The following is a 27,921-nucleotide window of genomic DNA, read 5'->3' on the forward strand; positions in this document are numbered from 1 at the left end:
TTGGCAATTTGGAACATGATGCATTCTTGTACAATATAATCATCCTGGTGCATTAGATGCTAAGATGATAGTACAGTAAATCAGTATGCCTTTACTAATTTGGAGACCAGATGTGTTAATAGAGTTTCCAAAAGCAATTTTCTACTTGGTATGCCGTTTGTAAAAAAAAGTCTCATAAAGAATTTCACCTCTGATCTCACGTCCAGGTCATTCAATAGATGTCTTGTGGGCACCGCCTCACTTCCACTGATTTACCCATAATCCCCACCTTTCTTCCCCTCACCCACACCACAGCCATTTAGTATTTACCATTCTTTTTGTCTATAAACATAATCTACTCCCTCTGTCTTAGTGCTAAGCAGTGAGAGTTTTGTTCTGACTACATGGGCTACAAAACTAAAGAGATGGTCATTGTGCAAGACAAAGATATTTCAGGCAACAGAAGATATTAAGCTGTTAATTTCAAAAAAGTTCTGAAATTCAAAATTCAATGTGTCAGACAAAGTTCTCTAGGAGCAAGAACCAAGTTCCAATGCACCACCTGAGTAGCAACAGGACTTAGAATCCTCTAGTATCATGACAAGGGACTGAAAGATATAAGCACACAGATAAATATAAATGTTAGCACTAGAGATAGATTTTTTCTCCTTCCCTGGTTGGTGAAAACAATCTCATATGTTTCTACCTAATCATATAATTATCATGAGAGTAAATTTGATATATTTTTTCCCAGCATGGGTGGCCTCTGGACCTCTGTTTCAAATAAGCCACCATCAAATCTAGTAACTTTCCATTTTGTTAACTTTGTCTTCTCAGTCCAACATTTCACTTGTGATAATGGACTAGTAATGAATGAAATGAGGTTTTCTGCTTGTAACTAAGGAAAAACTGATTTCTGAGCATTCTGCTATCAACATATCCTGGGTAACTTCAGCTTATCCACCTTATCCCCTACCCACACATCCTAATGGTTCTTATAAGAAAATGGGAAGTTGTATACTGTGCCTTTTTAAAAGCTTTGACTAAAACAAAAGATTTCTAACAAGTTCTTAGTTTTTCACTTTACATCCAAAACACATGCAATAAAAAAATTTGGCTTATTTGGACAGATGATACTTTGAGATATTAACTAGGATGGTCTTTCCTTTTCCCCTTTATCATCACCTCCTTGGGCTGCAAACACTTACCTGTAATTTTTCAAGGGGTGGTAGAAGGAAGGCTTAGAGGGTCAGAAAGAAAAGAGAACAAGATATCCAATTCTTGAGTGTAAAGCTTCCTTTGCTCAAAAGCTAGGAAGCTTTATGCTCAAAAGGGCTTCCAACATAAAACAAGAGAATTAGAAACTAGATATGTGAGTCAGAAATGGAGTCCTCTCCCTTTCAACTACCCACCAAGGATCTGATAAGCAGAAGGCTATTCAGCTCAGCAGGCCACTAGGCAGAAGTGGCCGTTTTTAATGACCAGATAACACAAGACATAACTCAAGGGCTGGAGCAGAGAATAACACCAGGCAGAGGCTGAGGAGCAGCCGAATGACATTTGACCAAACAGCCCCCTATCTGAAGCTTAATGCCAGCCTGAGGGGCAATGAAGTTTATTAAATAAGAAAAAAATTCCAAATGTAGCTAAATGCTAATCCAAAAATGATTGAGAAATCATTAGAGTTGAGCGATTTTCCCTGAAAATGATGAGATCCCATTTTCTATATCAAGAAAAATGGAGACCCAAGGAGAGAAGTATTGGTATTAAAAAAAAAAAAGGTAAAGGAAAAATCCTCCATTTTTTCACACCTTAACTTGAGAATTGTGAAGTTTGTATCCACTTTGCTTAGATTTACTTAAAGGACTGGGCCTGAGTGTAATCCAGTGGGAACTGGCCTTCCTGGTCAACCTGCACCTCTCCAGTCTTCAGAGATTGTTGAACTGGGAAAATCAGAGAGACGGGAAAAGATGTGGAACAAGGCAGCACCTGAAAAAGTTGTGAGAAGTCAAAGTCGGAAGTGAGGGAAGGAGGGAAATGGGAAGAAGGCAAAGCAGAATGTACCGTCATGTGTCTTCTCTGAAGGGCCACCGGGGACGGATTCCCTTGCTCGTCACTTACACAGGCTCAGGGCAGTGCAGGAGGGAAAGGTCAGGAGTTACAAGCCAGAGGAAAGATGTCTGCAGATGATGCAGGAGAGATGGATCGGACATAGGCTTTGCAGGAAGCATCTAGTTTAGAAAGAGATATGTTGAGAAATTTTTTTTAAAAAACTTTTTTTGAGCATAATAATACAAGAAATAAACATGGCGAAATAAGTAATGAAACTAATGTCAATACTCCATTGTCTCTGAGCTGACAGATTTTTATGATCATACCTTGGATCCTAAGTCTGATAGCTCATTCATTTCTGGTATTGTGGCCCCGTTCCAGCACAGGTAATTACACTCTACTTACCTAACACCCCTGCAATGTCTTTTAAAGTACGCTTCCCATCCCTTCTGGTGCCTGGGTATTTCCTATTCTAAATCTCTGATATCCAAGGAGATGGTGAGCCATGGTAACCTAATATTGTCATATACCTTGATGAGTGAGAACTGCTATAAAAGTGCAAATTGATCTTAGCAGGCAAGAGCAGGCCAGCATTCCTTACATAGTAGGCAGTCCAAAGCATTGCCCCTGACCTACACCTCTCCTCCTTATTTGTAAGTACTTCACATCTGTCTTGATCCTTTCCCACTTCTTTCCCTGAAAGCATTTCAAGAACAAAGTTTTCTCTTTCTTTGATAGCTTCTATACAGTAATAGGTACGCTTTGAAGCTTGGTCACATTTCTTAATCACATGTTCACAGAGCCATAGAAGACTTCTACCTCCTAAGGGCTGCCATACAGAACCTTCTCACCAATTTTCTTGTCAATCTATCTAAACAAAATAGCTATTAAAAATCATTTTTCCCTATCTGACATCGAAAAACTACACCATAGAGAGGAAGAGGGTGGGTGGAAGGATGAATAATGGGAGCATCAAGAAGGGAGAGCCCGTAAAAGCGTGATGCTTTGTGGCACTTACAAACATTTCTGAACATGCAAACATACACCCCTGAATGAATGAAGCAATCAATGAACTGATAGAGATGTAATGTTAGGGCCCTGGGTGGTTGCAGTGACAGATATCCAGTTAGATCCAGAGCATAAAGGGAGATGTACTGACTCTCCATTCAGAATTCAGGGAAAACCACACTCCCAGGCTACACTCAGGACAGGTGTTTGCAGCTGGGCCTTGGGAGCAAGGGAACCAAGCACACTCTGAGCACCACCCAGCTCTAGTTGCCTGCACAGATCAGCATCATTCTTTTTCCTTTCGTTGACTTTCTAGACAAGATCTCCAACCACTCCCAAATGTTATATCTACAGTTCATTCACCACCTGGAAAGAGACGGATTCTAAAATGAGCCCAGGTCCAAATGACCTGGGAAGATTCTCCTTGGCCCAGCTAGGGTCAGATGTCCACCCCAGGACCACACAATGTCATAAGCAGGCGAGCTTGAAGGAGGGAGACAGGGTGGCAGAATAACTGGCAGAGTTACTGGGTGTACAAACCCAAAGGTCAAGAACGGACCAGAGGAGTAAGCAAGGAGCTAAGAACAGAGTAAACAAAGGTGATGTGATTATGATTATGTAGGAGTGCATGGTAGTCTGACATTCCAGACATGTCAGATGGAATAAGGAAATGTCAGTGGCTTAAACTTGTCTCTGTCACCTCTATAAACCACCACTAATTCCAGATAGGGAGCAATGAGACTCCAGCCCACTCCCCGCGAAGGCCACCGAAGCTGGCCTCAGTGGGGTACCAGAGAACCCCCAAGGGGTCTCCGCAGATGCTTGGGGTTTGCTCGCCTGGCCAGAAAAGCCCTGCCATGACTCATGCTCCTCGTTGTGAGGAGATATTGGGGAAGAGATGATGAGTGAAGCACAGATGCAGGGCAGCAGATGGGAGGACAAGGGAGGTGGTGGGGTATCGGCATGGAGACAGGGAATGTGGGCTCCCTGCCAGCCCAGGAGACGATCTCCTCCTTAGGCTCTCTTTAGCTTCGCAACCCCCGTCCCTTTCCAGGTCTTCCAAGCCCAGGCCGCAGGCACTCCACATCACCATGAGGAAGGCAGGGAGGACCGGCCAAAGATCTGGGTTTTCACTCTGCTCTCAGCAAGTCACTTAAATCCCTCACTTCCACTTCCCCCTTTGCAAAATTCTGAAGCAATCTGTGTGTTTTCCCCGGTTTCCTCTCTCTCCACAGTTACAGCTTTTATCCCTGTGACAACAACTGACCTATGCAGGTGGAAAGATCAATAACTTAACAGGTAGCATTGCAGCAAGAGACAAGCAAGAAAGGTGACAACCTTCTAAGCAGTTTTTGAGGTCCCATTAAAATCTACTGTGGGTCCTGCCTCTGCTAGCAAACTCTGAGAAATTTTGTTGTCACCCTGGAACTGCGACTTTCTTACCTTGGTAAGAGTTGAGAATTTTGAGGCCTCTACACAAAGACTGCAATGCGTTTGTTTTCATGAGCTGAAGGATAAAAGGCACTGGTTCCACGGTGATTAACTAGGGTTTCATAGACAGTGTTTCAAACCAGCATTGTACTGCGTGTATTCAGTTACTGTAGTTATGATTTCATTAGCTTCTCTGATAAATAATGCAACAACTTTAATGATGCATTTCCTCTTTAAAAAAAAGAAAAAACCCACTATGGAAACTGCATTTCATAAAGAAGGGAAGAACAATGACTTCTGTTTAGTTTTTATTACTTTTAAATTAATCTGTATGGTTTTAAGAAGTGAAAACCAATGTCTGAGGGAAAAAAGAATGGAAAGAAAAAGGTCAACCTGTTTAAAAGGTGCGATCATTTCTGGGTGAGTGCAGAGCAGATATAGGTCAGGAATCAGCATGGAAGCCCCACCTTCCCTTCCTCAGCTGAGCCCTTTCTAGATCACAAAACGAAAGTGGTCCTGCCAAATTAAAACCCTCCATAACAATAAAACCTGATTTAATGCAGTCATTATTTTTCCATTAAATCTGGATATCATCTAATGCATGGATGTTATTTTAAAACCTACTGCACTAATGTAGATCCAGTACTGCTTGTAAATCCAGCCTAAACGTTCCATCAGTTGTCATTACTGTTATTGACCATCCCAATACTTCATCCCCAAGGACACCATTCCCTCAGCCCCTGACTCCAGAGATGGAGGGAAAGAAGAAGGGATGTGTGTTTTAATTTAAAACAGAGCTGCTTACTGAAGTATCGGGGTAGGATCAGTAACACCCTGGAGATCTCAGCTGAATTTGGTTCAGCATGTAACCCTTGCTTCCCCAGGCCACCCTTGGTTGGAAAGGAATCCAAGGCTTGGGTTCGGCGCAAGAGGAAAAGGAAAACTCACTAAGTATATAAGCCAGAGGAAATGTAGCCCTGAGACCTGGTGACATATGGCACAGACATGAATGGGAGAGTGGAGAAGCCACATGGGAGATGGTGGTGCAGCCCAGAGACTGGCGACCACACTGTGGCTGGAGGGACAGAGGGAAGTATGTGGATGGAGCAGGGAGGTTGGGAGGATTCTGGAGCCAGGCCAGGCCCATCCAGAGGGTTTCGGAGCCACGCACTCAGAGGAGACGTTCCCACTTCTGGACACTGTTTGGGGCACAGTGAGGGGACAACTGGCTTCTCCCTTTCCCTGCCCTCTTGTGGTCTGCCTGTGCCTCCCATTGGCAAAACCCAGCTAGCAGCCAGCTGACCTCGGGGCCTACAAAATGCAGGTGGAAGCCTGACCCCTTGCGATGCAGAACCGGAGAAGAACAAAGGAAGAGTGTGAGGCAAACAGGCCCAGCACCAGCAGAGGTTACAACCACATTACGATGTGGGTCCTGCTGCCCGGGCTGGGCTGCTCCAACCCTGGCCTCAAGCACCACCACAGACTCTGCTAAGAGCTGCAGGAATTTGTGGAAGGCTTTGTTCCACAGTGTAACAGAAGTTCCTTCAGCCTCTGCAGAGTGGTGGGCATCAGGGTCAGTTCCCCAGCACTCAGACCACCCTCTGAGGAGAAGGGTGGGATGGATTGCCCCCACCCCCAGCTCCCAGCTCAGGCCCCGGATGGTTCTGCCCAAGTGCCCAGCACAGCAATGGTTCAGGGACAGGTGCAGGAGGCAGGCCTGGCATATTTTCCATTCCTTTGTCTTTTTTGGCTCTATTCTATAGAATTCCTTCAACTCTGTCTCTCAGTTCACTTATTCTCTCTTCATCCATTTCTTATCGATGGTTAAACTATCCAATGTCTCTTAAATATCAGCTGTGATATTTTTCAGCCTTGGAAGTTTCATTTGTCTCAGTTGCATATCTGCCTAGGGATTTTAATAGTCTCTTTTTTTACATAATCATTTTTTATTCCCCCTTTTTAACTTCTTTCCATTCTCTCTGACCTTATATTCCACCTCTTCTACTTGACTCCAGCTCAGGCATCCTGACCTCCCTTCTATGCCACGCATAACAGCACCTCTAAGTGTTTGCTCTGACTGATCTCTCTGTAGGACATTCCTGCCTGACTCCAAGAAAGGCACACGCCTTACTTCCTCACTTCATGTTTCTGTTCCAATGTCGTCTTCTCACATATACTTCTTATACCCACTCCCTGCTTTATTTTTCTCTGTAGCTCCTTTTACCTTCAAAGACCACATAGCTGATATATCTAACTTGAATATAAATATCTAAAAGTAGATACACTTTCTAATATTTTTTTATTTTTTATATCTCCAGTACCTAAAATAGTCAGTAACTGACACTTAGAGGATGTAGTAAGTATTTGTGAATAAATATCAAATATACTTCCTTTACCTGTTGTGTCCCATAATCTTGGTTTCTAATTTTATTCATAATGCTTTGTTTCTTTGAGCTCAGGTTTCTCGAATTTATGTATGTGAATTCTTTGAGGCCTGAGATGAAGCTATGTGAGCCCAGAAATGGTTATTTACTTCTACCAGGCATCTTAGATTACAGTAGACTCATGGCCTTGCTTGTAGAATTTATTTCTTTGAAGTTTTTCAGACTGCATGCAAAGTAGTTGTCGCTAGGTAGCTAAGTCTCCAGGTCCTCTTTCAGAATACAACTTTCAAGACAAGAAAACCCAGCAACTTCTAGGGCCAGAAAATGTACATAGATGCTTCGGGGCAATTCTAAAGGAAACAGCTCCAGAAGAGCAGTGACCTCAGCCCCCTTCTTTTTAGCACTGTGTAAATCCCACATTAAGATAATTGGGCCCAAGATTATGATACCACATTGAATCTTACTGGGAGCCCTGGATTACAAGGCTAGCTCCAGGGCAGATGAATTGAAAGATGCTGAGAAAATAAGAACCTATGATGCTATTGAGTCTCTTCAGAATCAGTATGCTTAACAAGTTATAACTAAGCTCCAGGTAAATCTGGGAGTCTGGACCCTCTTGGTTCTAGTGCTTCACTTGGAAATTCCAGCAGTTTCTCAAGATGTGCAAATCATCAAATCCAGCCTTCCTGAGCTATTGTTGGCATTGGCCACTTCTTGGGAGAGTGTCAACCTCATGTTCATATGATTCCTGTTCAGATGGAAATGTTTAAAAACTAATGGAAAGGAGAAACAAATGAAAATGCAGTCTCCAAGGTCAGCATCATGCATTTCAGTACAAGTTTACCTCTTTCCAAAACAGTGACATTGAACAATAGTTTCCATTGGGGAAGGGGGTGGTGAGGAGAGGAATAAATTAACCAGCATATTTATCAAAATGGGTTGCAGAGATGATGTATTATAGGAGATTTTTTTCTTAACTGTAGTCTCACTACTGAACCATGGACATTCTTATGTTTCGAAGCAGGATGACAACCTGAAGCAGAGAATCCCGCTGAGCTGTGCCCAGCGTCCTAACTGGTGAGATAGCAAATATGTGTGTTATTTTAAGGTGCTACTTTTGTGGTAATTTGTGATATAGCAGTAGAGAACTAGCACACAGCCAGAGCTCACTTCTCCCTGCGTGTGCAGACTTCCACCTTCCAATCCGTCCTCCAGAGGGACGACTGCTATTCACCTTTTAAGGCTCAAGTTTTAAACATCATCCTTTCAAGAACCCTCCTCTTAACTCTCCCCTTTTCCCCCGCTTAGGCTTCTTAACCAGGAGATCTCTATTATTATACATACATATTACATGTATATTTGAATCGCCATCACCTTGTATGTCTGCCTCCTTGGTGGGACGTGTGCACCTTTGAAACAAGGTGCTGTGTCTCAGTCATGTTTATATTCTTATTGTCAAGCATGATGCCTGCCGCACAGTAAACACTCAATAAATGTTTGTGTGGTACCTGCATCCAAGTCCAAAAGTCCCTATTTTAAATAAATCAATTCAATTACCAACTTCAAGGCCCCCCTTCACCAAGCTGGCAAGAAACTTACCCACACTCCTTCGTTTTCCTTTCCCTTCCTGAAGGAGTTTATTATAATCCAAGACCTTTTACTATGTATAAAATAAGTCCAAGTCCTATGGGTACAGGGCTCTGTCCCCTCTCTGCCCTGGTTGCTGCTAAGATATCCATTGTCTCTGACTACAGCCTCTTCTGGTACTTGTGTTCCTGACTTGGGACATAGGAATTAGGTGTTGTCAGCCAGCCATTCTGCTCTAGAGACTTGCTCCCTGTGCAGCCTTACAGAGAGCAAGGCCCGGATCCGCACTCCCCCAGGACTCTAGTTCCCTCTCTCACTTCTTTCTCCCCCTCAGCCAAGGGCCATCTCCTTCCCTTCTGGGAGTGAGGGGCTTCTCAAAGACACACTGTCTAGATCATGACCTTTTTGCTTCCCCGGCTAAACCTCTCGAAAATAAAAGTCAGAATTCCTTGCTGGCTTCCACTGCTCTCAGCCCTAAGCAGAATCTTTTTGAGACAGTGAAGTATAGCCAGGACCTGCTAGGATGAGAGAAAAGCAAAGGAGAGACATCACATGCATTCACATCTCAAAATATTAACCAGTCTCATTTTGGGAATGACTGCGTTAATTAATTTATTGATCAAATTAAAGAGGGAATGATGCAAGTCTATTTAGGCAAAGGGAGTGTAAGTAACCAATAAAGTATTAATCATCCATCCCAAAGGAATCACTGGTGGTAAGCAGGTCACGTCCTCTCCTGTATGTAGGAGGAACAAGAATGACACAGGCACACAAAACCTACAGGTGATTTTGAAACTATAAGTTTAGGTCATCCATTTTAAACTCTGCCTTCCAAATCCTTCTCTAAATATACTGCTGACTGATTTAAATGTCACCTTGTGCAGAACATTTTCTATAAGCCTATCTGATTTTGGCACACCTGAGGCAGAAGCTCTATGAATGCTGCCAACTTCCTATCTCAAGAGTTTCATCTCAGTGCCTCCCTGCTCTTCTGCCTCCAGCCTCTCTCTGAAGTCCTGGAGGACAACTCAGCCCAGGCCGAGGCTCATCCTAGAAACTGGGAGGAGTCAACATGCCCAGGGCAACCCTCTACCACTGGGTCACAGGGGTTGGTAGATAAATATCCTAGGCTCTTAACATTAAGAAGGACAATTCCAAGGTGCATTCTAGGCAGTTCCTCAGAGGTGCCCGGGGAACTGAGACTCAGTTGCCACCGTGGTGACTGGCTCAGTTGCATCTCCATTAGCTTCTGCTCCTTCTCCATTCCACCCCACACTTCACCTTCTAGGAACGACTGCCATATAAACTGCCTGTCCCAGGCTCTGCTTTTAGGGGAAACCACCTAAGACAACCCGTCTCTCCACAGTACCTTTCTGGAGCAGGAGCTAATGAGAAGTGACAAACCCTAGAGGTAAGTTCTAGACTGAGCCAAGGGGATGGGGATATGAGGTAAGAATAGATGATGAACATAGGAAAACTGGAGAGTCACCCACAGAGCTGCTCCAGGAAGGAGGGGCTGTACATTGGCCTGGAAGAGCTCATCTGTGCAATGTCTGCACCAAATTCAAAAGGAGGAACACACTGCTTCCAGGATCTGGGTATTGACAGATCTCTGACCAAGGATGGGAGGAAAGAGCACGAGCCCAGGCTCTGACAGCACTGCTTGAGCAAGGCAAATGCTGGTGCAGCAGCCACACTCTGACCTCACCCGCAGCCTGTCAAAGTGGGACAGCAGGAGGAGAGGAGTGCTTAGGCAGCTCTCTGGGAAGAGGAACAATGCCAGCATAAACTGAGAGATGTAAGCAATGAGGCTGCTGGGAAAGATTAGAGCATCTAGAGCAAGTCAATGAGGTCACAGTCAAGGAAGGGGAAGGAAGGGAGGAATGAGGTCAGGCATTTCCAGAGCCCTCTGTCTTGCTCATCGTGGGGCTAAGAGCTTGACATACATAACCTGGATCTCCTAGGCCACCCCAGCCCAGGGTTCGGTATGGGCACACATCTTTCAAAACATAGGTTTTATTATTATTCAGGTATGCTGAGCCCAACATGTTGGGAGATGACTGCAATGGAAATGTTAGGTTGGTGCTCACAGTTCGCAAGAGGAAGGACACACGGTGCCAGGCAGGGCCGTGTGGAGGAGCACCAGGATCGCTCAGGAGGCAGAGGGAGTGAGGGGAGGTGGCGAACAAGAGCCCTTATTGTGGTTTCTGGAGGGAGGAGTGGGCAGGACGGGGTAAGTAGGCTTCAGTTAGGTAATTTGAATAATTTCAGTGGGATCTGGAGTGCAGGGCTGTCCCAAGTTGTCTCATACCTGACCCTGGGGTGCAAAGGGCAGAGAGCCAGGTGCCTGAGTGTGAGGGCCTGACAAAAGAGGTGACTGGGGTACGGACTTCAGATTTGTTGGTTTGCACCTAAAAAACACTCTCCTGGTGCGTTGTTTGCTGTCTCTGGGCATTAACTAACCCTAGGAGGGACAGTCTCTTCCAGCATCAGCAAAGCCAGGTTGACATGAGTGACACGGATGTGAATCAGGTGGGCCGGATGGCAGATCTGGATGGCCAAGCAGCATGGCAGGGGCTGGGACATAGGGGCGGTGGGGGACTAGGCCAGAGACTAAGGGCCAGTGCTGGGAGCACCCTCCTAACTCTGCCTCAGCCTGGAAGAGCGAGTGGGTTTATTCTCAGAGTTACTGAACAGAGCCCCAAAGTCACTCACACCCTAACTCACCCAGATCCTGCCCCTCGCGGTGCACACAACGTTCTGACTTTCTACTTGGCGTTGTTCCTCAAGCACAATTCTTACATACCACAACTGTGGTGGGAGACTGGATCCGTTTCCTGTGGCTGCTGTGACAAATACCACAGACTTGGTGACTTAAAACTGCACTCATTTGTTCTCTTACAGTTCTGGAGGCCAGAATTCCAAACCCAGCTTCACTGGGCTAAGGTCACAGTGCCAGCAGGCCCGTGCTCCCTCTGGAGGCTTGAGGGGAGAGCCTGTTTCCATGCCTCTTCCGACTTCCTTCCTATGGCCACAGCCCTGTGCCAGCTCTCAGAAGTAGGCTAAGTCATGCCAAACCTCTCATGTCAGGGAAGGGAGTGAAATAGGGTGGAGGAGGGTTTGGGTGGCCAGCAGAACCTCATCATGGCTTCAGAAACACAGCTGGTGTCAGTTATCCCATGAGGAGTGAGTCAGGAGTATTATTTTCATGGAGGCAAGAGAGCACACTCATCACATTATAAAAATACTGTGTTGGTGGAACACTAAGTCAAATAATAGCACAGTGGGGCTCTGCCCTTCTTGTGTGTCATCATGTGTCAATCCCAATTCCATTAATCTCACATGCATTCAGTTTACCCTGTTATATTCTTCCCAGAGATGCAATTTCTTGGCATCTCTGTGGGCACAGCAAGTCAAGCAGGGTCTACCCCACAATCACTTGGAATTCCCAGCAGATATAAATTCACATATGTATCAGGAGCTTCTTCCACTGCTGTGTGTGAAGACAATACAGCTTGACTCAGACCCAAGTTGAATCTCTAAGCGATGCAGAAAAATGTTGGCAATAATATTCCATTTTGAGGGCTTTTTTTTATCAGACAGGTGTACTTAGCTTTATAAGACAAGCATTCCTAAAGAGTTGATATACTGTAAATTGTATAAAGCAAATCTTGTTTTAACATTGATTTCCGTTATGTCAGAGACATTCTCCCAAATCTTTTGCTCTTCCTGCTTAGTTGTGATGACTGTGCAGAACAGGAAAGGGGGCAAGAGAGAGCCTCTGAAGGGCTGGCTGCCTTCCTGGAAAGGAAAGTCTAGCAAATGCAGAGCTTCAAGCCCCAGAACAGCTCTGATTCTCTCCTGTGAAATGATCCCAGGCCCATTCTAACTGGCACAACCCCAACTCCTCAGCTACTGTGAACTTGATGGTGAGGCAGAGAGGGGCAGCCATGGAGAGATACCAAACTGAGGCCTGCTTCTACAGATGATTGGGAGCTGGGGGTAGCTCAGTGGGCCTGAGGGGCACCTGTGGCAGTGATCTCTTTGGGTTCAGAGGCTACAGGTACAATGAAAGCACTTGAAGTTTGGTGACAGACCGGAGGAAGGCCAAGTCCAAGTGTCATTCAGGCCTGGGATGCTTGTCCTCAGGCAAGTTTTCTGAGCCTGCTTCCCCGTCTGTGAAAGAAGGTAGAAATACTTATCCAGCAGGTGGCTGTCAGGTCAGGTGTAATCTAGAAAAAGGGTCCATGACTTTTCTGTAAAAGGCCAGATAAGAAATGCTTTAGGCTTTGTCAGCCACGTGGTCTCTGTCACAGCAACTCAACGCCACCAGTGTGGTAGGAAAAGCAACCACAGGCAATGCATCCATGAGCGGCTGGGGCTGTGCTCCCAATAAAGCTGTACTTACAGAAATGGGCAGTGGGCTGGGTTTGACCCTGGGACATGGTTTGCAGGCACCTCGTTTAGGATGTGCCTGACAGCAGTGCTAGACCAGTTTGCTCTCAGATCCATTCACAGTCCTGGCATACACCTCTGCAAACCACAATTCTCATCATTCACCAGCAGATTTCTACAAGGATCTGTCCAAATGGAGGCAGGGGTGGGAGTCAGGAGGGGGAGCTGTCTGTTCAGCCTGCCAGTCTGCCAGTAGCTAGTGTATGCAGACAGCGCAAGCCTGCACAGTGCTGGCTGCCAGCTGCCGCTAGGTGCTCTGCACCCAGGTTGCTACAGCACCATCCCTTGGTTTTTCCTCCGCCTCCCCAGGTGCGGCAGTGGCTAATCTCTGGACTGCCTGACCCTCTGCTCCCGGCTTTCTAGCTCTTCTGGACCCTTTGTAAGTACTTCTCTGTGTTCAGTAGCCTCTGCTGAACTTTTGGCTTGAGCTACTTCTGTTTCCTGACTGGGCTCTGACTACAGGAACTAGTTCTCCATAAATGGTTGATGTCCTTAATTCATTCATCTTAACACTGGATATTTTTAATTCCATGAGGTAATTGTGGATGGCTGACACAGCAGATCCCTTATTGACTTTTGTATTCTTCTGTGGAGTATATTAAAGACAGATGTCAAGTAAATAGGTTCTTACACAATTCCTATGGGGAGAAGGCGACCAATCAGCAAGCATATACTGAGTACCTTCTGTGTGCCAGGCATATGGTGGACCCCAAGGATGCATACTAAACTAAAAAACCAGTTGATTCTTTCATCTATCACCCAGTTGAACCCCTGCATATTATACACAAGGAAAAAGTATGAATTAGCTTATTTAACACTCATAACAGCCCAAAGAAGTCGATAGTATAATTATTCCCATTTTAGAGATGATACAACTGAAGTGCAGAGACATAAGATAACTTACCCAAAAACGTTTAGCTAGTAAGTGGTGGAGCTGGGATTTGAACCCAAGCAGTCTGACTCCACACCTCAACCTCCTAATTACACAATATTCTGCCTGCCTCCCAAGACAGTGAAGCATATATATGTTGAAGGCCATGATTAGTGGCAGAGTCATCACTAGAACCAGATTTTCCAGTTCTAATTATATGTCCCAGCCATTAGTGAATTGGCAGCCACTGCTGAAATCAAGGCAGCAGCCATCCCTGTAGAATAAGTAACAAAAAGTCATTATTTATTATTATATATTATTATGCTGTCTTTAATATACTCCATAGAAGAATACAAAAGTCAGTAAGGAATCTGCTGCATCAGCCATCCACAAACACTTTAAAAAATGTCTCAAATCTAACACAAAAAAATCACAAAATCGGAATTTTGTAGGTGAGAGACCATCGAATTAAGTGACTTTAAAATTTTTTAAGCCATGTAACCCTTTTTAAAATAAAAGCTTTTAGGGGATCCCAGTATGCAGAACAGTCGATAGGTAATTGTAGACATACCCCAACTGGGATGGGTGGAAGATGCTAGAGGCCTTCTCTCCCTGCCCCTGTCTCCACTTTCCACAGCCTCTGAGCAGACTCCATGGAGTCCAGTTCTAAAGCCATTAGCACTAGCTCATCCCGGTCTCTCTGAACCCCTGAAAAGTGACAGGACTTCCTCAAGGTTATTCCAGTCAGCCATGGCACAGTCAAGATCAGAGCCCAGGCTTGGTTTCCTGGAAACCATATCTTTGCAGCAAACAAGTACATCTGACTTTTGAGCCCAGACAAGATCAGAGCCCTTGACTTGGTTTTCCAGAAACCCTGAGTATCTTTGCAGCAGTCCATCCACATGGGCAGCAATAAAAGCTGGGATGGCCAGTAGGGGGAGGATAAACAGAGCAGAGCTTCGGCACACTTAATGGAGCACACTTAATTTCTGAGGTTCTAACAATCCCCAGCTATGCGGTCAAAGCTGCATTGAGATAAATGGAGAAGAAAACAGCCCTCTCATCTACTTGGGGTAGCACTCAAAACTGCTCAGCAAGACCCATTCCCCAAGATATCAAAAGCCTGTGTTGCTAAGATCACTGTGAGCTGGCAATGCACATCTGCATCCTGAGGCTTGCTGTTCGTAGTTGTTTTTATGGCCTAACAGCAGGGTTCCCACAGTGTTGGAGCTGGAAATGGAAGGGATCCATGTGCCTCCATGCCACAGTGGCTTTTACACATTATGTGTTTCTCTGACTCTTTCCCCTAATGTAACCGACAACTTCCAGCTGCCATTTAGACTTGATGGGGGTTCCCAGACCTCAGCAGGAAGAAAGGAAAGCCCTGGAAACCCCAGCTTTGAAACAGCTATCCTAGTCTCCTAGTCTCTTATTGAACTAACAACACTGAGACAAACCCTAGACTGAGCACGGTGGGCTGGATAGCGGAAGCAGGTGATAAATGGGGTCTGCCTTAATCTTGTGGATGAGTTTTTGTTAAGTGTGATACACATTCCAGTCCAGTGGTCAGAGGAAGGTCATTGAAGATCATGGTCACAAATAAGGAGGTTTCACTTGCAAAACTACAAGCCAGGTTTCACAGCTGCAGCTACTTACCATCTCTTTGTTCAGATATCTTCTCCTCTTAAGTAAATTTTATTATCCAAATTTACTCTCTGCAGACACTAAACTGAAGTACATTATTCCTCTTACAACTCCTTTTCTCTGAATGGTTCATTTTCCTTGCCATTAAGGGCTGGTTGAAAACTCAGAAGTTTTGCTTGAATTACCATCAAACCAAGTCACGTGAAGACATAAGGGACTGACAATTTTCCATCTATGGATTGGACACTCATTATTTTCTGGCTTTTAACAGGTTTTCAATCTAACTTGTCATTCCAAAGTTCTTCCCATTCCAAGATGCCAGTGCAAACTGAACATAGACCGTGCACTTACAGCCGCTCTTCCAGAAACCCTGCATACCTAATGGTTTTATGACATTATTGGCTTGTGTGCATTTTTCTTCTAGTAAATTCTTTTAGATTCCAGTAAATTGTTTAAGTTCATCTCTTAAAGAGATAAAAAGTCAATGTCCTTAATTGCTTTCTCATCTTTTAGGGTGTCCTCTCCTAGGCTTTAGCAGGCTTGGCTGAGTGTCCAACATCATCTGCCTTTGCCTGATATTTCAAATGTTCCCTCTTCCTTTTGCCAGAAGCCTCTATGTAGTCAAGAGCCGGACTTTGGAAACTCCATTCAGCAGGCAGCAACCAAGGCTCACGATGTAGCAGGCTCTACCCTGCCCCACCCACGACACATCATGCTCTCATTCAGTTCCAGATTCTCCCTCTTTAAAAGATCAAAAAGAAGAGAAAAGAAATTGCAGTCCTCATCCGAGATTTAGGTAGATTTTAATTTCTTTCTCCTTTGCTTAATTTTTCTAATTCTGTCATGTATTTCTCATGGAATAAAGGAACTATTATCTTTACGTTTTTGATAGTCATTCTGCATTTCACTCTAACTTGATCAGCCCCTTACACATCTCTAAGCAATGATTTATTTTTTAGTGTTGCTTGTTTTGAAATTTCACATAAAAATCACATGCTTATTAAAGTTTGTTAAACAAAGGACAAAAAAGGTGAAAATGCAGCAGGACGCTGTCTAGAACTACACTGTCCAATATAATAGAAACCAATGACATATGGCTGTTGAGTACTTGAAATGTGACCAGTCCAAATTGAGATGAGCTGGTAACGCAAAATGCACAACAGGTTTTGGAGAAATGGTATGAGAAAGGAAGGTGAAGTACCTCATTAATACTTTTACACTGATTACTTGTTGAAATGTTAATATTTTAGATATATTGGTTCAAATAAAATACACTGTTAAAATTAACTTCACCTGTTTCTTTTTATTTTTTAAATGCAGCTACTAGAAAATTTGAAATTATGTGTGTGGCTTCCTTCATATATCTATTGAATGGAGCTGGTCTACAGACTCTCTGAATTCCTTATATTCAAAAACTACAGTTCTAAACTGCATTTATTAATTATTGGACATCTATTCCAGGCCAATCATTTTGCTGCTTTTTTTTTTCTTTTTGACTTTTCCCTTAGTCTAACTCCTTATTACAAAGCTCCTTCCGCACCCTCTCCATTTCTCTGCTACCACACCCCTAACTTTCTCGATGCCCTTCACAAATGGTCAGTGTTCTAAGCCTCCAGTTCTGATGACCTTCCTGCTCTCCTGCAACCTTCCACTTTTCCTGCCAGCACTGCTAGGACCCACTCCTCACGCTCACCCCAGTCCTTCATCAGAGACATCCCGAGGCTTTGGTTTACGTGTGACAGATCTCCTGACATCACTCACAGCCAAGGCACCATTGCAAGAAGACCTGTCACTCTCCATGCCTTTATAGGCTTTTCATATTTTTTAAAAACATCATTATTTCTGCTCTATTGCAGGTTCTTTGAAGAGACAGGAGACCTACTTTGGTGCTCCTGAGATCATGCTGTGCTTGCTATTCAGGAAGAAGCTCTGGGTTTAGACCCAGAGGACCTCTCTCCAGTTATACATGTGCCTTTGAACAACTTGCTTCTCCTTTCAGCAGCAGATTTCTTGTCTGTGAAGGGAGACTTTCTACGCACTGGTTTCCAGGGTTCCCCCAGTGACAACATTCTACAGCAAGACATTGATTGTGTGGTTCCTCTTACTGAAGTCTCACTGGCCTCTTCTGCAAAACCAGAACAATAGCAATACTTACCTTGCCTAGGGTGCTAAGCACACTGTGTGAAACTTATTATTTCAGACAAGCATGCTGGTTTGTGCAAAGACCAGGAATGGCCCCTTACGGGGGCATATTATGCTCATTTTCATGCATACTTAAATCCAGTAGTTATTATTTCAGAAAAGCATGTTGAATTTATTTTTACTCCCTTGGTCCAGGTGTCCTCTCAGTCTGCACTCTTCCTAGCTGGTGCAGGTCAGTTTCCAGTGGCAACATGGGTGGTGGAATCACAGTCCATGCAGGACCCTTCCGGCTCTCCTCTACTACCCATTACTTCTCTGCTTTCCAGATGTTTCTTCATCATACCCGACATATATGAAAACAGAATTTTAAATTATCCTCTTGCTCTCTTTGGGTACACTGTGTTATCCTCATCCCTCAAGCATGGAATCTGATCATTGTCTGAGATCCTTTCCACCCTATCAAGGACCTTACGACTACACCGTCAAATGTGGCAACCATTAGCCACATGTGCCTCTTGGGTGCTTTTAGAGCAGCTAGTCCAAACTGAGATGCGCTAAAGGTGTAAAATGCACACAGATTTCCAAGAGTTAGTATAAAAGTATAATAGGAATGTAAAATATCTCAATAAAACTTTTTATATTGATTGCACATCAAAGGTTAAGTAAAAACATCACTAAATTAATTTTACTTGTTTATTTTCCTTTTTTAATGTGGCAATCAGAAAATTTTAAATAACATATACGGCTTGCGTTATATCTCTGTGGGAGAGTGCTGCATTTACAATGATTGGCTTCTACTCTGGGGTAATGTAACAGTCTTCCTTTCAAACTACAGCAACCAGTAAAATGGACAACTTGGATATAATATAAAGCGACTTTATATTCTTCTCCTATTGTCCTTTAACTTGCTCAGTAGGGCCATTTTTACCCCCACCCCTGGATGAAAACTTGACTTTTTGATCACGCTTAGGTAATAGAAAGTCTGAGTCCTTTGAGTTGCAAAACACAGATTCTATTTATACTTAGAATTCCAAACACATGTACTAGTTAAAGCTCCCAGCTTCATTCAGCGTTTTAGGGACCCACCTTTCCCTAGTTGGAACATGCTGTTAAAAAAAGAAAGCCACAGACAATGAGGGAGGGCAGGACTGTCACATTCCTCTGTCCCTCCCAGGCCTCTTCCCCAGCTCGCTAACCCTGGTTTCCTATTCATCCAGCGCCAAAGGGCAAGCAGGGAAGGAGGGGTGTTCCTGTGGGAGCAGGCCGTGGGCTCCATGGGCCCTGCCTGTGTTTAAAGATTGCTGTGCCTCTCTGAGATTCCATGAAGTCTTTGAAACCTCCCTGGTTGCTGAGGACCAGTCCCCCGAAATTTCCCATGGCGTGGTTGATGCGTTCTCCTCCAACTTTTTGCTGACTCTTTCCGCACCCGAAGGAATCTAGCAACACTTCTCACTTCTCACTAACGAGGCTTCTTCAGTTTTTTCTCAAAAGCAGGATTTTTTATTGAAGTATAACATACACATAATCATACAACTTGAAATGTCTCTAGTTGAGTGAATGTATATGACCCCCCACCTGAATCAACTAATATAATCTGTTCACATTTACAATGGCCCCTCTTGGACAAGGTCGAAAATGCCAGCCCTTACTCTGGTGTGGCCGCCTCTGATCCTGGAGACATTTGCTCACTCTTTGCCTCCAGGAATTCTGGGAGAACATGGCCAAGGCAGGAGCAGCCCTCCTTCACACCCTCCACCAGAGCAGAAGGCAGGCTTTACGTGTCTTCAGGTATGAATCAGACACTCCTCTGCCTGGGTTCTGGGGACCAATATTACGCTGGCTGAGTGAACTCAAGCCCCTCCTCTTGCTCCAGGTGAGGGAGCAGCACCTCCCACCGTTCCTCTTGGGGGTGGCCCTGGAACTCACAGCATCCAGGTGAGTCACACCAAAGAAATTCTCTTTAGAATCCCTCTCTTCATCACCATTGCACGGGGGACTGGGGAGCTCTGACGGGTTCCCAGTACCTGCTTTGAACATGCTTTTCTTGGTCTAGTGCCCCAGTTGGTGTCTTATATTTATACCTTAGGGCTCTAGTCAAAATGCTCATTTTAACATCCTGTTTTAGCACCATAGGCCCCCATTCATCTTCTCTTCTCTGTTCTTCCCTCCAATTATCTAAAAAAAAAAAAGAAGAAAAAGAAGAAGAAGGGGATGGGAGTAGGGCATAATTTCTGCCCAGGTATTATTTTTACTTCAAGGCCATGGAAAGTTAGCTTGTGCCTTCTTGCGAAGGTCCACTTGCTCTGGGAGACTTACGTGCCTCATCCATGAGGTCAGAGCTCCCACCTGCAGATGCATAGTGTGGAACAGTGGCCCAAACGGGGTTGAAGGACAGTGGCTGTTTGGTTCAAATCCAAGCTCTGCCATTTACTTAGCCTCTCAGAGCCCTGCAGGGAGGGAAGGATGAAGTTGAGTCATGGTAGGTGCTTAATGACAACTGTCTGATTTTTCTGGCCCTTGGGATAGTGTCCATTTTCTTTTCTTTTCTTCCAAAGCCCTTCTTAGGGCACTCTTTTGTTGTATAACTTTCCATAACTATCTCCTGTTGAAATACTTCTCCTGGTCTAAAGAAGAGGGAGGGAAGAATATACAACAAGAAATAAGAGGAAATAACCTAAAAATCAAATTCATTTTTGCATAGATCTGAGAGCTGGAAAGACCTTGAGAGATCATCTCTCTGATCCTGACTGTGGTTATGTTACATGGCATGTTCAATTTTCACTTTCCATAATTTATGTAAATGAGTATCACTGCTCCTAAAACTCAGACTATCTTTTTCTTCACCAAATACATATTTTTCCAAGCAGATTCATTCAAAACTATACTGCCTCTAAAAGGACCAATACATGGATATAGTTTATTCAGCACCATGAATTTGCAAGAAGTTGGGGGCAGGAGGGGGCATTGTATTGAATCTTCATCATTTTTGTTTGTTTCTTTGTTTTCTAAGCAAAATAAAGGATCTCACAATCATCTGCCTCTACCACTGACTTACATGCTTCACTTGAGATTGCCACCATCCTCAAGTTCATGGGGCTGCTTCCCAGAGATGGCAATCTGTAGATGCAGCAGTATAGCTGAGCACACAATGCAGAAGCTTTCAAAGCACAGAAAGGATGCAGTGCTTGGTGTCTGGTACAGGACAGAGAATGTGTTTTCAAGCTGCCCAGCCCATGCTAGAATCCCATGCTTGTTTCTAAAGTTTATGCCCAGATAACCCCATTGTAATAGGAAAAATGGTAGCCATGCTTATTCTATTCCCACAGCTGAGTGCAAATGTCTACTGTGGAAAAATCTACACAGAGCAACTCTGTCCTCAGTCCTGGACCCCAGCCAGAGATCAGGTGATGTGTGTGGTTAGCTAAAAAGCGACCAAGACAAAAAGTCCCAAAGGGTCATATGATCCACCCTCTCAGTTGGGAAAGCAAGTCAGTACCAGTCCCACTGACAGTGGGGCATCTCGGGAGGGGACCATCCTGCTCTGCGGGGAGGTGTCACTGGTCCCGTATAGGTCTTTTCAACCATGTTCACATACCTGGCTTGAGTTTTAGCAGATGCACCACCAAGAATATGAAAGGCCAGAAATATAATAGGAACCAAAGCATTCCCGCAGTTGAGAGGGAGAATGACATTTGAATGCCAGTGCAGAGCTGCTTCTGGTCTAGGTCAGTGGTGCACAGTGCTGTACAGAAAAGGAAAATGTCTGTTACTATTCGTAGGACATAAAACAGGAGTAATAAAACCTGGAATCAGCACCAAAGGACCCATTGTTATAAAGTACTACAAAATGCCCCTATTCGCTCTTGCAGTTTATAGAAGCTTCCAAGTGGAAGCTGGGGTCCCTTGTCCTTGGATTTCTGTCTTTGAGATGCAGCTACTAGACTCCTGTGTGTTGCTCAGAGGGGGGTGCAGAGGGCACTCTGCTGCATCCTTGCCTGTTGTACCCAGATGGATAGCTTCGCTTCGGCTTTCCATGCAGAAAGCATCTAAGGAAATTTCTTCTTCCCGCTCTGCCTTCATTTGCCTAAAACAGTTTGTGTTGCATGAGGACAAAAAGGCAATGGATTCTCTCACAAAATAAGAGACCGTTCCCCCCCGAACCCCCAAAAAAAATACACACGCACATGCACGCACACAAACATTAGCCTTGGCTGAAAACCCCCAGGGCAACAGAGAACATTTCCAAGCCCGGCCACCATCTGAGTAAAAGTAATTTTTTAATTAAAACAAACCCCATTTCATACTTCCCACAATGATGTAATGGCAGATCCCTATAGAAACGGCATGACATGCAGCAACACATGTGAAATGGAGGTAAAAGGAAAGATTAAATGAAAACACGTATTTGAGATGGTTATTAGGAACAGTAACATTTCCAGGAATGGGTCACTTGGGAAAACAGTTGATTTGGCTGGGGATAAACAGTGCCTCTTAGGTGTGCCCTGAGAAGTCGCGATGAGAACTTAATTTTAAGTCTGCAGATTGTAATAAGAACTTGGTTATTTAAAGTCACCGCCAAAGAGAAGGGGACAACCATAAGCCAGCCCTCAGAGGATGAACTGTAAGAGGCTAGTGTTACCCTTGGGGTCAGAAGGGGTGGGGCAGAGACTAGTTAAATATGCTGAAGCTAATTTCTACTTGTCTTTTCAAATGCTCTAGCAATGGGAACCCTCTGATTACACTGTCCTTGGCCACAGTGGAGCAACAAGGGTGTGAGATCAGCATTAATGTATGAGGCAGAAAGGAAAGCGAAGACTCATATTCCAACTCCACCAAGAGCTCTCTACAGGCTAATGGATTTTGGTAAAATGTTTGTAATCTGATGCTTCTGGTCTTAATTTTTCTGTTTGTATTTTACCTTGCTGGACATTCCATATTCCTCTGTAACTGATGTTATTTTTGCAGAAGATCACACGATAGACAATGTGACAATTCTCTTTTTGCCCAAGCTGGATTCTAAAATTTGAAATAGCTGATGTTCTCTTCCTTCCTTAAATAACTAAAGTACAGCTTTGGTACTTAAACTTGGTGTTCCACTGAGAGTGCTCATGTAGGCTTATTTGAACTGTGCAAAGGGTAAAAACTGGATGGTCAGGCAGGCAGATGGGTGCATGATGAGCCATTTCCTGAGACTGTGCTAGGGGACACATCAGGGCAGTGCAACATCCGGTATGTAGAGGTTGGAAATGAAGAATTTGGAGCTAACAGCCTCTTATGTGTGCACCTGAGATCAAGAGGAGTCTAACGAAAGATTGGTTTTACCCTTGTGTCACATGTATCCAAAATTAACTAGGGTCTTCGTTTTTCATATTGTCATGAAGTCTACAAATAAATCATGTCAGGTGTAAGCTTCCCAGAGATTAAAACTGGCTACTTTAATCTCCCTTTAAAACATCATTACATTTCTCTGGAACATAAAAGCAAATGCTGTGAGTCACAAAAATATGAAATCTCAAGGTCAATTGATATTGTGTCACTCAAGGCTTCCCAGATACCCAATAGAAATTCCATTACTTTGTGTGTGTGTCTTACAATCTTGCTCGTCTTGCCTCCTTACAATTCAATGACCTTCAAATGTAATAGCTATTGTTGCAGGTACTTTCATCTTTACCTGAGTGAAGCAGAATCAATGTGCTTGACCAGCAATTCCAATTAAGCCACGATAGACCATCCTGCTGAATCTGCAAGCTTTGGATTTATATTGAATTAATGCAAGTTGAAAGGGGTTCCCGTATTGTCACACTTAATGCATCCTTGTCAAAAAGAAATGTAATTACAATAGTGCACGGCCCTGGTAGGTTGATCAACTTATGCAAGGCGACAACCATGAATTGATCATGTGGGAGTATCAGTGAAAATCCCAGGGACTATTATAAAATGTGCTGCTTTTAGATTGTTTAATTCCCTAGAGCCTGGATGGTTCAGATGATTAGTAAAGAGATACACATTTAGAGTCACTTACTTTCAGGTCAATGGTTTAAATAGACCAATAGGTAGTATCAAAGGCAAGTGCTCCTTGTCAGTTTTTATTATTTAGACAAAATGTAGGTCTTAGTCTAACAGTTTTTTTCCATGTAAGTCCAAGAAAAATTTTTTTTAATGTTTACAGTTAAATATTTTGCTTGGAGTAAAAAAAAAATCTTTTCTGAAAAAAAGCAAGGGAATTGATAAGATGGAGTAGACAAAGCAACATTTACATCTACTGTCGGGAGCCATTTCTGACTTAGGCATTAGACACACGTTAAAGCATTAGCTTTGCTGATCAACTTTAATATTAGTTTTTGGCTTGCTAAATTTAATTAGAAGAGAAAGAAATCTAAGCTCTAAGGTGATTAAAAAGAAAACAAGAGGTGCATCTGGTTACTTAAGTACTGTGATAGGTTAACCTATGTAGTAATGTGGATGTGATGGCTGGCAAACTTAACTCTCTTTTCTCATCAACCACAGTGTTATGTTTATTTCCTATTTGAGATACTACAGAAAAGAAATTTATATTCCCTCTTCTCCTCTAAACTAACCAAAAATAACAAGGAACACTAGGAAACACCTCATCCTTGAACCTCAATGTATGAAGTGTTCCACTTTCATCTGAATGCAGTGAAAACTGTGCCCAGGGAAGGGAAGACTCAGAAGTCTGAGCTCTACAGACCTGAGATAACATGTTCTCCATGTTATCTAGATGGCCCACCAGAGGGGTAAAATGAGGTGCCTTACTTGGAGAAGCAGGTCACAGTATGTGGGTAAACCAGGTGTGCTTCCCACAGAGAACTTATTTTTGCAAGAAACAGGCTATCAGTGAGACTGGGTTTAGAATAAACCTGGATGGCATGCAGAGCTGCAGCGTTGATTACCTGAAGATAAGTAATGTTTAAATTGCCAAACAGGAACCTGTGACCAAGGAGCCAGAGTGATTTCCCCCAGCCAGGCAAAGAATCACACCAACCAGGCAGAGTACAATGGCATGGTATCCAGAGCAACATAGCAAATTTTCCTGTTATCCTAGTGTATCCCAGCATATCCCTATGCTTTTGTTTTACAAACAGCCAGTCCAGGAAGACTTCCACTGTTCAGTGGTGGACACTACCATGGAATTTATATGAATATTCTGCAAGAAAGAAAGAGGAAAGGAACACAATGAAACAAAGTAGATGACGAATACATATCAGAAAAATGCCATAATCATTCTGAGATTATGATCAAACATCTTCATGAAAATTAAAGAGATCAAATGAAATATGATTTCAGAGTGATGGGGAAGGAGGAAGAAATATAAGGTCTTATAAGGGACAAACAAAGGACGTGAAATGAAATACAACAAAACAAAAGTGAAGGCCATATTAGAAACAGAAATTATTGAAAAAAACTTAGGAACATTTAGGAGATGTTTTAGAAAATTTGAGCATATTGGAAAGGAATATAGTCTTTTTTTAAATGACTAAAAGGCAAGTGTTAATTATAAAAGATGGTTAAATGAGAGCAGCCACTGTATCATGAAGAAAATAATCCAAAATTAAGCAGGAAAAAATTCAAAAATAAAATACAAGACTCCTATAAGTCTACAAATATGTGAAAATTATCTATTTCATAATAATATCTATTTCATAACATATCTATTTCACAATAGAAATGTTAACAAGAATGGTAATATAGAAATAATAATCTAATTAATAAAATATGGAGTAAAGTTGGGGGAAAAATGATGAGGAAATATTCAAAAAATAATGGTAGAAGATTTTCCATAATTAAATGAAACAGTCTTCCAAAATTGAAAGGCTCTTTGAATCTCAAAGAGGGTAACAAACATGAATTAACCCTGGCAGCAAAGGGCAAGAATAGCCAAGACACTACTGAATAAGAAAAATTAGGTGAGAGTGTTGGCCTTACTAGATGTAGTAATTTTTAAGTGTGTTATTGACACAGAGATAAATATCTAACAAAGCAACAAAAGAAACCAGAAACAAATCAAGTATATATAGAAACTTGAAATATGATAAATTGGTAAGCCATATCAATGAGGACTACTACTAAATATTGACATAAAAGCTCACAGTAAAGTCCTATTTACCTCTGTTCTATCAGTCAATTCATGATACTCAGCTTCAAACCAAAAATTACAAGTTATGCTAGAAGGCAAGAAAAAATACAGTCTGAAAAAAACAAATGAAACAACAGAATGATATTCAGATATGGCAGAGATTATGGAATTTATCAAATCAGGAATTTTTAAAAACTATGATAAATATGTTTAGGGCTCTAAAGGAAAAAATTGGCAATATGCAAGAACACATAAGTAATGTAAGCAGAGAGATGAAAACTCTAAGAAATAACTTAAAATGAATTATAGAAGTCAAAGACATGATAATAAAAACAAAGAAAATCTTTGGTGGGCTCATCAGTAGATAGGACACAGTTCAAGGAAAGAATCCCATTTAAAGACATGTCAATAGAAAATTCTCAAACTGAACAGCAAGGAGGAAAAAAAGACTGAAAAAACAGAACAGAGTATCCAAGAACTGTGGGATAATTTCAAAACGAGAAACATATGTGATCTTGGAATACTAAGAGGAGAAAAAGAGATAACAGAACAGAAGTAATATTTGAAATAATAATGGCTGAGAATTTTCCAAAATTAGTGACAGACACAAAACCAAAGATAAAAGAAGTTCAAAAAATACCAAACAGGTTAAATGTCAAAACAAATCTACACTTAGATGTATTATACCCAACTTGCAGAAAACCAAAGAAAAAGGGAATATCTTGAAAGCAGTTGGATAAAAAACACACTTCACCTATAAAGGAACAAGAATAAGAATCACATCAGACTTCTCTTCAGAAACCATGTGAGCAAGAAGAGAGTGAAGTAAAACATTTAAAGTGTTGAGAGGGTAGGAGAAAATCACCAACATGAATTCTATATCCACTAAAAATATCCTTTAAAAGTAAATGAAAATGAGGAGTTTTTCAGTCAAAAGCAAGGAATTCATCACCAGCAAACCTTGGCCTACAACAAATGTTAAGTGCTCTTAACAGAGAAGGAAAATTATATAAGTCAGAAACATGGATCTATATAAGAAAGGAGTACCAGAGAATAAATAAATGAAATTAATGAAATGTTATATCTTTCATATTCTTACTTGATCTAGTAAATAACAGTTTGTTCAAAATTATAATAGCAACAATATATAGCTTACGGGTAAATGAAATGAATGACAAATGCTATAAGGGATGGAAGGGGAGAATGGGAAATACTCTGTTACTATCTGCACTAACTATAGTGGTACAGTGTTACTTGAAAATAGACTTAACTTAGTTGGAAATATATATTGCAATTATTGGGAAACCAATTTTAAAAAATTTTTAAGAAGTATAATTATCATGCTAGAGAAGAGAGAAAATGGAATCACATAAAATGCTCAGTTAAAAGCACAGAGGGCAGAAAAAGAAAGATTAAAAAAGAAACAAAGAACAGGTAAAACAGACAACAGTTACAAACATTGAAGATATTAATCCATCTGTACCAATAATCACTTTAAACATCAATGGTCTAAATAAATCAATTAAAAAACAGAGACTGTTAGAGTGGATCAAAAAACAAGACCCAACTATATGTTGTCTACAAGAAACCCACTTTCAATATAAAGACAAACAGGTTAAAACTAAAGGGATACAGAAAGGTATACCGTGTTAATAGTAATTGAAAGAAAGCTGGAGATTGATTTCAGAATGCTGAAATTAATTTACATTGATTTCAGATAAAGCAGACAAGAAGAAAAGAAAATTATCAGGGATAAAAAGGAGAATTGCATAATAATAAAGGGATCAATCCTCCAAAAAGACATAACAATCTTTAAAGTGTATGCATTTAACAACAGAGCATCACAATACATGAAACAAAAACTGACCGGACTGTAAGGAAAAATTAACAAAGAAAAAAATCCACTTTGGATACTACAACATCCCTCTTTCAGTAATTGATAGATCAAGTGGGCAGGAAATCAGTAAGGACTAAAGAGCACCATCAATCAGCTGGTTCTAATCGACATTATAAAATATTTCATCCAACAAAGCAGAATACACATTCTCAAACACACATGGAACATTCACACTAATAGAGCACATTCTGGGCCACAAAAGACACTTGAGCTCATTTGAAAGAATAGAAATCATACAAAGCATATTCTCAGACCACAGTGGAATTAAACAAAAAATCAGTAACAAAAAGATAGCTGGAAATCATCTTTGGAGAATAAATATTTGAAAATTAAACAAAATGTTATTAAATAACATACGGGTCAAATAAGTAATATT

The 27,921-nt window shown here is 42.3% G+C and overlaps 1 long non-coding RNA gene across 2 annotated transcripts; it reads left to right on the forward strand.

The window, feature by feature from the left end:
* The first annotated feature begins 9,605 nt into the window (after window positions 1–9,605).
* Window positions 9,606–24,646, forward strand: LOC130682972 (uncharacterized). Of its 2 annotated transcripts, none has more exons than XR_008996485.1 (3): window positions 9,606–9,852; window positions 13,206–13,275; window positions 19,256–24,646. It is a non-coding gene; the product is annotated as an uncharacterized LOC130682972 (long non-coding RNA). The 2 variants fall into 2 exon arrangements; XR_008996484.1 differs by lacking the exon at window positions 19,256–24,646 and adding an exon at window positions 16,019–16,291.
* Window positions 24,647–27,921: the final 3,275 nt, after the last annotated feature.

Source organism: Manis pentadactyla, chromosome 3, assembly GCF_030020395.1.
Source record: "Manis pentadactyla isolate mManPen7 chromosome 3, mManPen7.hap1, whole genome shotgun sequence".
Taxonomy (NCBI): domain Eukaryota; kingdom Metazoa; phylum Chordata; class Mammalia; order Pholidota; family Manidae; genus Manis; species Manis pentadactyla.